The sequence below is a fragment of the Pteropus medius genome, unplaced genomic scaffold (genome assembly GCF_902729225.1).
Source record: "Pteropus medius unplaced genomic scaffold, Ma_sr-lr_union100, whole genome shotgun sequence".
Classification (NCBI taxonomy): Eukaryota; Metazoa; Chordata; class Mammalia; order Chiroptera; family Pteropodidae; genus Pteropus; species Pteropus medius.
Window position 1 is genome coordinate 5,835,918 of NW_024344371.1, and position 11,944 is coordinate 5,847,861.

The 11,944-nt window shown below is 32.7% G+C and overlaps 1 pseudogene; it reads right to left on the minus strand.

Moving 5' to 3' along the window:
* Positions 1-1,738: 1,738 nt before the first annotated feature.
* LOC120608611 (uncharacterized) lies at positions 1,739-1,851 on the minus strand (annotated as a pseudogene).
* Between the last annotated feature and the right edge of the window lie 10,093 nt (positions 1,852-11,944).

Below are 11,944 nucleotides of genomic sequence, written 5' to 3' on the forward strand. Positions count from 1 at the left end.
ATTTGTAAACTTTACAGCCATTATTTTTAAAAATATTTTTATCACCTCCTTTTCTTCCCTCTTTTGTTGGGACTACAATGTTATGCATATTATGTTTCTTAGAGTTGTCCCTCCACTCACCAATCTTTTCTTTACTATTTTTTTTTTTTTTTGGTGTGTGTGTATGTGTTTCATTTAGAGTAGTTTCTATTAATATATCTTTAAATTCACTAATATTTTCTTCTGCTCTGTCTAATCTGCTAATTATTCACTGTGTTTTTCATCTCAGACTTTGACATTTTCATCTTTAGAGGTTCATCTAGTGTGTGTATGTATGTGTGTGTGTATATATATGTTTATATACACATATACCCTTTATAACTCTACTTAACTTTTAGAACACAGGGAATACAATCATAATAAATGTGTTAATATCTCTGTTTGCTAATTCTAACATTTGTTTCAGTTCTGAGTCAATTTTGATCAATTGATTTTTCTCCTCTAATCCTTTTGGGTGGTTCTCCAAGCTCGCCAGTTCCTCACACATGTACTGATTCGTACTCAGTTAAATATTTGAAGAGGACTCTGTATAGCTGTCTGCACTCTGCAGTCCTCTGTCTCTGCAGCTCTTTCCTATCTGTTACTTTTCCCTGAGAACTCTAGATGCATTTGGTCTTCCCAGTCTCTCAGGTCTGTCTCCTTAACACGGGAGGCAGCCAGACTCTGTGTGTATCTTTCTCTCTGCACCGCAGCCTGGAAATTCTTTTAAGGTAATAAGGTGAAGGAATTTTAGAGATTATGTCATTTGTTTCTAGTCTCTCGGGAATAACTGTATAATTCATTGCCTATGTCCTAAGGGTCTTAAAAATCACTGCTTCACATATTTTGGCTATTTTTTTGTTTGTTTTGGGTGGGGTGGTATCTAGTTTCTGTTATTCCATCTTGGTCAGAAGGAGAGTCATTATCAGGTAACTCTTTAAGTAATAGATTACATACTAGTAGGAGAAAATATCTTTTAATATACGATAAAGTAGAATAATAAAGAAACATATGATTACATATGGATAGAAAAAGATAAAGATAGGAAAGAAAATACACTCCAATACAATAATAGTAGTGTTTAAGTAGCAGGTAATGTTTCCTGCTACTTGGTAATGTTTTTCAAAATTTCTCACCTTCCATATTTTCTCTGAGAAGCATGGATACTAATTTTTTAAGTATACAATGAGCTTCTCTTTTGAATGAAGTAATTGGATTTTCCTAACAGAATGCTTTTAATTTTTCAGCTTTTATAAGAGAAACCTTTATTAGGGAAATATGTGTCTAATGTAGCAGAAGCTCCATAATAGTTCATACAGTAACCCAGAAGTAAAAGGAGTAATAGAGTAAATTACTACCTCCAGTCATAGCCATTTTGGCTTCTATAACCCTATAAACATCTCTAAATGTGCCCTTTGTTATTTGTTTTACTGTAAAAATGTGAAAGAAATCACTATTTCTTTTTTTTTTTTTTTAAAGTTACCTTAAGGAAAAAAAAAAGATTGCTTATAGATATAACTTAAACAATTGTTAGCTTCAATTAAGCTCACAGACTATTTCATCTCACCTTTATACTTATTTCTCATTAGTCTAAAGGAATAAAAACACATATTTGAACAATGTGTTTTGGGTTCACGACATCATCAGTGATAAAAGGTTTATGATAAAAACAATGTATAACTTTATTATTTTATTATTATTTTTATTTAGTTATATTTTATGCCTACAGCACCTGGTATTCCTAGGTGGTCTCCCATCCAAGTACTAACCAGGCCCAACCCTCCTTAGCTTCCGAGATCACGGTGGCATGTTCAGGGTGGCATGGCTGTAGACAACAATGTATAATTTTAATCTATTTGTGTAAGTCACTCTGTTATATATTCACTCAATAAATATTTATTTAGGGCCTAACATGTGCAAGGTCCTGTACTTGGCATTAGGTATATATTATGCTGAACAAATCATATGTGAATCTTGCTCTCAAAGTGTTTCTGATCCAATCAGAAAATGCAAAAATACACATTTCAAGTTTTCTTCTTTTTTTAGTTATTCTTAAAGATATTTCCATTGCTGTTACAGGGCTTTGTGCTATATCCTCCACTTCCTGTCATATCATGGCCAGAGCTCAGATTTTTCCATATTAAGCCTTATTAGCTTATTCAGTGGTCAAAACCAGTTCTAAACTGAAAGTTTCATAAATCTGCATTAATTCAGCTTCCTGTATTCATTAAAAGTTCAGAGTTCCTGTGGTTTTTTTAATCCAATACGATTTCTGAAGCCTCTGTGCTTTGGAACATTCTAGCAATGTCTGGTTAATCATTTCTGCAGCTCCTAGTTTCTATCTTCCCAATATCTCTGGCATCTTAGAACAATGAGATATTTCACACAAATTATCTAGAAACACACTTACAATTTAAAATTCAGGCAGGCAGACTTTGCTCACCTAACTATTATTATGATCTGTTTTATATCTGTTTTATTCCTCCTTACATCAAGGATATATACAAGGTTTTTCTTAATAACTCAGAACATCTATTGTGAAATTTAATTACTACTTTAAAATGTATAATAAAGCATACTTTGTTTTAATATTCGTATCTGTCATTTTTTTTATTCCTCTCTATCCCATCTTTGTCTTTCAAGTTTGCTGGCTTTATACATACTCTGAACTATAAAAACTATATCCAAATTTTTTATGACATGTATATTTAATAAAAGTAAATTTGGTTTTGGGTTAAGAAGATCTTCCTTTAAGTCATAAAAGATAATGCCAGTGAAAAGCAATTTCATAATATTGATGCTCTTGGTGGATTATGTAAAATCTGACCTCTGAGCAAGTCAGAAGTTATCGTATTTAGAAAAGATTTAGTGTTTCACAAACTACACTCTGGAAGTGAAATGTCTACACAAGAAGTCTAGGATAATACATTATTAATTCATTTACTTATTCTTTCTTTAACAGTCATCTGTGGAGATTCTACTTTGTGCCTGAATCTTTGGAGAACACTGGTAGATGGATTTAAAGATAAGAGACGTTAAACTATCTCTGATTGTACAACTCATAGTTGAGAAGGTGGTTAAGAGACAGATGTCAATAGTTGTTTTTTTTTTTTTTTAACTCATATTTAATTATAAATATGAAATCTAGATTGAGGGAAGAGAAAAGAAACCACAATGAAAATAGTCACGTTAGGAACTAGATAATAATTTGTATTATAATATACATGTCAATGAAAAGAATAAAACATAGAAAATGGAACTCAAAAATGGTTTGGGGTCAGGACCTTAAGAATTAGATACCAAGACAAAGAGATTGGAATTTTCTCTGTAGGAAATTAAGTTTTAATCAAGGATGTTACAAGATCTTATTTGTGTTCTAGTAATATAACTGAATAGTATGATCAACTAATATTTCAATAGATTTATGTAATATTTTTTCCTAACTTAAATAAAATAATAAATAAATTATCAAATCAACCCTTATAATTATGTGTTACTTCCTTGAAAACATATATTGCTTACATTCTGTATGGTTCTTGTTTGCTAGGCACCAACATGAGAATTCTTAAATAGCTCCTGGCAGGGTTTCTAAAAATCACTAACAGAAGCCAGGCATCCAGAAAATGCATGTCTTTTTTGATTTCCCTAAGTCTCAGGTAGGTGGTAATCTCATATTATTTCTCAGAGAAACCTGCTCACTCAGAGTGTTTATGAGTTTGCCATATGGTATTTAAAACCTCAAGTCAAAGTAGTGTTAGAAATTGTATAGACAGAATCAGAGCATGCTGGTTAATGTTGTTCTCCATTCGAGGACCACAGAGATTTCTTTGTGTGCCAAAAACTGAAGCCAAAGCATCTTAGTATTTGACTTTTACTCTATTTTTTTTAATCAACTGCACAAACCAAGAGTTGCATTAAGAGCCTAGAGGGTTTTCTTTTTTTCTCACATAAAAGTTACACATAGAAACATAATTTTTCCAAATCTAGCCCATACAAGAATGCTTCCAAACAAATTTATGTAGCACTATGTCTATTCATGTGCCTAATTATCTTCACTGATTATTTGCAGGTGTCAATGAATGAGAAGCCAGGGAATGGGTCCATTGGTTTATAATAAATATTGAAATGACTTGTAAAATATATTGTGGAAGTGCCATGTGATAAAAAAAAGGAAAATATAAATGTTGTATAATTCTCTTCAAAATGCTTTTATACATCAGAGATTACAAATGCAAAAACTACAGATTCTGTTCTGATCATCGGATAAAAGAAATCTGTGATGGAAGATGGTCTGAGATTATGGGGACTCACTTTCTTCCCTCATGAATAGAAAATACATTTACATTATGTCATGTGAAATTATTGAACAGCTGCTTGGAAAGAGAGAAAAACAAGAACACCAGCCTGCCAAGGGGATGCAGTGCTGACATGAGATCAGATGCACAGAGTAAATAGAAATGGCATTCAGAAAAGGTGATAAGCAATCAAGTAAAGACCAAAGTGAGATGCTCTGACCTTATATTTAGCATCCGTGCCAAATTAGCATAGCTGTGCAGTGTACTAGAAAATTAAGTGGAAAAAAAGGACAAAGTAAGTGTAAAATCAAAGCAGAAGTTGCACATGTTTGGAATATCTGAAATAATTATGCTCTATTTCATATCCAGAGGGCTACACTGTGGTCAGCTCATCTTTTCATGAGGAGCCACAGGTTCAAAAGAAAATGCTACAGGCTTGACCTATACTAATTAAACAGAAGCAGTGTGCTCTCTCCAGGTCTTGGCCTAGATGAGTCTGAGCAGTCTCAGGGTAAAGAGGTGACTTAGAGAGAGGAACAAAGATCCTTAGCTTCATTCATTATGCTACCCTCATTTTCTTTGCTGCTCAGCCACAGTTCATTAACTCAGCAAGTTTTTTTCCACATACTGCAAGAGACCAGTGTACCCAGTTCAACATATATGAACTCTTACAATTGGTCAGATAGCCTCAAGGAAAGAAACACTGAGGTAAATCAGTCCTTTGTGCTCTATTACTCCACCAGGACACTAGTCATTTCTTGAAAGTATGTAAATGAATTTACTGGATGCCCTAAAGCTTCCTATAGTAAGTTATTTGAGCAGAGGTAATTGATTCCAAGAGAGAGAAAAAGCAAGATTCATTCAATTTGTCTTATTCTCAACATTAAATCAAAGCTATTCAGACAGGAGAAAGAAAATCAAAGTCCTGTTGTATTCAAGTTCCCAGCATCAAGTTCAAGTCTGATCACTGACTTTCCTAAGAGTACAGCACACAAACTGTTTTAAAAGAACCAACAGCTCTCTTTCTAACAAACACAGAAAAATATGTTAGAGATCACTTAGCAGACGGCCACCTGTCCTCTTACAGCTGGCCCCTATGGAAAAAAAAATTCCGTAATGAGTATAATTTGTTCTCTTTCCCAGCATCCTAACATACAATGGAATCTGCAATAGGCCACCAACCAAGACAGCATAAACTTATTTTCTTTGCCTAAATCTTGTGTTTTTTTATTTTTTTAAAGAAAAAGATCAACTAATTACAGTCAGTTTTTCTCAGCAGGAATCATAAGAATGATTTAAACTTGGGAAGAAAAAGAGACTATATTATAGAACCAAATTTGCTAGGGGTCTACATTCTGGGGTCCCATTGGACAAATACATCCTCCAGCAGCATCTGGCTCCTCATAAGTTTCTTTTTTCTTCACAGTACTAGTGTTTTCTCATGTGACTTTCAAGTGAGTTCAAACGTTAAAGGAAATAAAAGCAGATCCATATACTATCTCTACTCCATCATTTACTATGTAAAGAGAGTCCGAGAAATGAGATTGACAAGTCTAGGAAATACTAAAAAATTGAATACCTTTTGTTTTCTCATCCTTTTTCCAAAACCTGTGACATTTCTTTTCAGAGCCACATATCTCATTAATTAGACAAGAAGCTTCCTGCTTGATTTTCTTTCCCCCTAAAACCTGAATTTTAGAAAGCCTCTGCTGGACATGTCTGCCACAGGGTCCAAAATGCCCAACATCATCTTCTGGCAGGTATGGCCCTGCCTACGAACTAAAGTTAAGGAAAGAGTGCTAGGTCAATGTTTATGCATGGGAAGTTACTGAATGAATGAGCAGGGATCCACTTACCCATCTCAACGTTGTCTATAGAAAAGTTCTCTCCAGTCAATTGATGACCGTGAACTGAACTAATTAGACAATATTGCTCTTGGATTTAAACTGGAGAATATAAAAATAAGTGGATAATTTGTAGAGGGTGAATGAACCAAGAACGAAGTAAAAGACAGAATAGTTTTGAAACACTGACCAGTAGGTTGAGAGAGCAAGAAAAAGAATGAGCTGCCCTGAATCTCCACATCTTTCCTATTCTAATCTACAAAAGTAATAAACCGTTATTAGAAACTCTTTTTTCATAACATCACCTGTATGATTCTCCTTTCTCTCCTTATTAAAACCAGTTAAAACAGAAAACCTATTAGCAGTGTCTATGAATTAGAAAGTTGACAAAAATGGCACTTTATTTGGTACAGTCTTGCTCACTCACTACTTTGATACTTTTTCCACAAACAGTCCTATGGAAGCCTTTAGAGCAGTGATTCTCAAAGTATGGCTTCTGAAACAGCCACAATAGCATCACCTGGAAATATATTAGAAGTGCATATTCTTTTTTTAATTTATTTTTATTTTTTAATTATTTTTAAAATTTATTTATTTAAATTAGTTTCAAATATACAGTATATTGGTTAGACATCTATATAGTTCATAAAATGATCCCTGCAATTGTTCCCTCGCTCTCATGGCCCTCTACTTAGCCATCATATTAATGCTAACTGCGTTCCCTATGCTGGGCTCCCCATCCCTGTGACCAACTATCAACTATTAATTTGTATAGAAGTGCATATTCTTAAGTTCAAGTTCATACTCACTAATCAATTGAATCGCAAATTCTGTAGATGGATCTTGATATATGTCTTCAAGCATGCTTTCCAAAGTATCCCGAGACAAACTAAAATTTGAGAGCAATAGTGCTAGGGCACTGGAAAGCATTAGACTAGATCTTCTCTGAGTTCTAAGTTTTAAAATAACATATAGAATGAATTCTATGGTATTAAATGTATTAAGAAACAGTTCAGTCAAAAAGTTACTGAATAATACCTAGTGCATGGCAACGAATCAGGGTCAAGAAATATTGAAAATGAATGAGATAATTTTCAATCGGAGAAGAAATACATGTCAAGAAATAGCTACAACGCAACGATATAATTGAAAATAAAGGCATGTACAAAGTTGTAGTACATACAGAAGAAGTCATTATAGATGTCAAGGAGATGGAATCTGTGCAGGAGAAAGCAATTTCTATGCACAAAGGAAATTTTATAAAATACATCACTTGGCAGCTAATAATATTTTTCTAGTAATGATAGAATAATCTAGAGAGCAATTTCTCTTTATCAGGACACATGATTGCAGAACTAATGTGGTATGTCCTTTAATTTTGAGCCAGCTACTCTGTGCTACATATCAGAAAAGCTTAAAATAATATTGAGACCTAACGGGAGATCATATCAATAGCTTTCTTACAGGACCAGTATACATTTAGAGTCCCCATCCTATCTGACGACATTCTGTAGGCACTACATTCAAAATATATCCAAGAATCTAACCATGTCTTAGTACCTCCAATGCTACCACCCCTGTCCTAGTCACCATCATCTCTCACACAAAACTTTCCTCCCTGCTTTCAGACTTACCCTCCTGTAGTTTATTTTTAACACAACAACAAATGTCATCTTGTTAGAATATAAATCAGATCATACCATTTCTCTCTTCAAAATCCTCCAATGTCTCTCCATCTCAGGGTCAAAGACAGCATCTTTACAATGACCCACATGAACACACTCCTGTTTCCTCTTCTGCTAATTCTCTCTTTGTTCACTCTGTGCATACTGGACTCCTTAATTTCTAAACATGTCAATCATTCCTGCATCTCAGAGAAAGTCTTGATCCTCCTACCTGGACTGTTCTTCTGCAGATATGGAAGAACCTTGCTCACTCTCTAACTTCCGTTAGAACTTTGCTCTAAAGACACTTTCTCAGTTACTACTTCTTAGGCAATCCTATCTAAAACTCATCTTGCCCCAATATTTATGGTCTCCCTTCTTTATTTTATTTTTGTTGTTATCACTTATCAATATCAAACATAACTTATATGTTGCTTATTTATCTTGAGTATATCTGAGTCCCACAGGAGAATATAAACTCAATGGAGGCAAGAATATTTGACTCTTCTTTCACCGTTATATCTTATAACTGTGCCTTACTATTGAAGATAAAAATATTTATTAATGAATAATTTGTATTAAAAGACTGCTCTATGACTTTGTCCCCAAGATATGTCCTTAAAACATTTCCCATGTTACCCTGCCCCAGCCTCACACACGAAAAAAGCTAGAATGTATATTTCATCATTTCTTAGAGATTTATAACTCACATTAATGTATGAATGGTCCTGAGGAAAACTGTGTTTAAGAATAAAACTTTCTGTACTTTTATTAACCCATTTTTCCCAAAATCATTTGATTATGGACAGTTTTTTAATTATTATTTTACAGTTCAATATTTTTAAAATAAATTTCCCAAGTCATGCAATTATCACAAGTCGATTTTAGAACATCTCATTACTCCAATAAGATTCTTCCTGCCCATTTACCATTAATTCCCATTAGTCCCAACATTCACCACTCTAGTCAACCATTAATCCTCTTTCCATTTCTACAGATTTGCCTTTCCTGAACATTTTTTAAATATTCTAACTACATGTTTGTACCCTTTGACCAATGTGTCCCCAATTCTCTCACCCCCAAGTCCCTGATAACCCCCATTCTACTCTCTGTTTCTATGAGTTTGGCTTTTTTAGATTTCACATATAAAGTGGTAGAGTACAGTGTTTGTCTTTCTCTGTCAGACTTATCTTACTTTCTTCTTTCACATGGCTATATAATGTTTCATTGTGATATATACATATATACATATATGTATATGTATATATCACATTGAAATATACACATATATATACATATGTATATGTATATATACATATACATATATGTATATGTATATATCACATGTATATGTGTGTATATATGTGTATATATGTATATGTATATATGTATATGTATATATCACATTGAAATATACACGTATATATACATATGTGTATATGTATATATACATATATATGTATACATATGTATATATCACATATATATATCATATATATATGTATATATCACATTGTGATATACATATGTATATATCACAATGTGATATATACATATATATAACAATGAAACAATGTATATATAAAATATTTTATATGTATATATAAAATATATACATATCATCCTCTTTATCCTTTCATCCATGGAATGACAGGTTGTTTTCATATCTTGACTAATGTAATAATCCTGCAATAAACATGGGAATGTACATACTTTTTTGAATTCCTCCTTTCATTTCCTTTGGTTCCACTTTCTAGCCTTTTAGTCATATATTCAGTAATCTAGCAGATTCCTCCAAGGGAAAAACTACTCCAAAAGGCAGAATCACTGCTCTGGATTTACTTTCTTTTGGAATTTGTTGGCTTGTGAATACTCAAATGTCATCACCTTATAGTCTATTTTTAGTTATCATTATCGAGAGGATTGCAATACATTCCTCATCTTTCCTTGATGCAAATGAAAATCATGTTACTTTTAAATCTAAGTAAATTGATGTTGTGTTTTCTACACACACAAAAAAAATGCCTTCTGTGGTATAAAGAGCGTTGATGATGCAGAATTTCTTAAGAGTATTTCACACCTGCTTTTGTGGGTTTTCTTTCATTCATCCTATAAATTTTATCCTGGCATTTTATTTTAATAACATATGAGGGGTTTTTTTTCTTCTATTAAAATATATGTCTCTGGAGGTTAAGCAGATTCTATCCTAAATTTGCACAGTTTTATAAATTGATGTATGTCATATTAATGACTGACTTATAATGTACATGAATTAGACACCAACTTATAGTGGCTTTGAAATTTTTCATTTATTCAAAGGTATTTGGTAATTTCATCTACTTTCAATTGGTACAACACATGTAATTGTGCCAATTTAGTTGAAGTGATGAACAAATGAACAACTCTGACCAAGTTTGCACTTGATAAGATAAACTGTGAAAAGAATCTGAAATATAGTATTTTTCATGATGTAGTCTAGAAATCAGCTTATAACTTACTTAGATCATTTAATCATTGAACACATCTTTATAGCATGCCTGTTCTAAGCTAGGGAGCACAGCCAGTGGGGACATAGGAAACAGCAACTCTCTCTAAGCACAGTTTTTGAATACTGGTGCTTTTAATAAGTAATAAATTGGCATTACTGTTGTTAGGCCTACAATGCACAATTCTGTTTAGTATTTTACTAGAATAGTCATCGTGTCAAGAAGTATATCTAAATAAAAAAATTTAGAAAAATGTTAATAGAAAATAGCTTTCCTTTAAGTTGGGAGTTATGTTTTAGAATGATTTAAGTTTTAGGAAATCATATTAAATAAGATAGTAAGGAAGAATAAATTGGAAACTTGTTATGCTGTTAATCTCAAAAAGAGGTGACACTCTGGCCTAATTTTGGTTTCATCTGCATGGCTGTAACATAACAAAGCCTGAAGGACTGTCCCTGCTCTACTCTGGCTAATCCTCTTATGTTACCCTTTGGGCAATGAATAAATTACAGCTAATCTACAAACAACAGGAGGATCTATGCAATTTCAGTTTTCAAATGCAAAGAGAGACCATTTTTCTAGGGATATGACAAGTAAGGAATAATGAACACTAGCCTACAATGGATGTTTTTTAAAGAAAGATGGAAACTACATGTTTAGTCTACAGCAAACATATTTCAGGGGGAAAAAAAATCCCACTGAGGTACACAGTTTATTCTGGTCACTGGTAAGTACATTGTATTCTCTTACGTGAAATGTTGAAGGAAGAAAAAAGTCCAATTCAGTGAAGTGACTTAATTGGACTGATATAGATATCACTGATGCAAGCAGGTATCAGAAGTCTTCCTAAGATGACAAAGATGTGTCTGCATCAAAAAAGAAAACTAGTCACATTTAATTTGACAATTGACATAGAAACTTTTCCAAAATCATAAAAGAAACCAAGGATCCAATCCTGTTGAAATTGTCTAGGACTCTGAATGCCTCCCCCATCCACCTCTGGCTCGGGAATCACTGCACTATCATTCATGAGAACTAAGAAAGTGCTCTACTAGAATCCTAAAGTATAGGGATTACCAACATTTTGGATTATGTCCTTTTCACATGTTTGTTAGTCATTTCTTCTTTTTTAAAAAAATATTTTCTAAATTGCCTATAACTATTCTCTGCCCACTTTCTAAAGAGATTTGGTTTTTAATTGTTTATTGAAGAGTTAGATCTCCTTACATTCTAAGGGCGTTGATGCTTGACATGTAGTTGTAAATAATTTCCTTCATTTACTTTCAGCCTTTTAATAATGTTTATTATGCTTTGCTCATAATACATTTTATGAATTTCCATTTTTTACATATCCACAGCTATTAATCACTTACTTCATAATTTTTGCCTTTGGTGTCTTATACAAATGTTTCCTTACCACTGAGCTTATATAAATATTCATTTATTTTTTTGAGAGAGATAAATATTAATCTCAATTTTTTTCAGAATGTTTCTCAAGTTAGTTATTTATATTTAACCTTTAAATCTATTTGAAATTGCTTTTGAATGAAATGAGATAAAGTTCTAATTTATTTTTAAGGGTAGACAATTATCAATCAGTTCTCTAATCTATGTTTACAATGTAATCATTATAATAT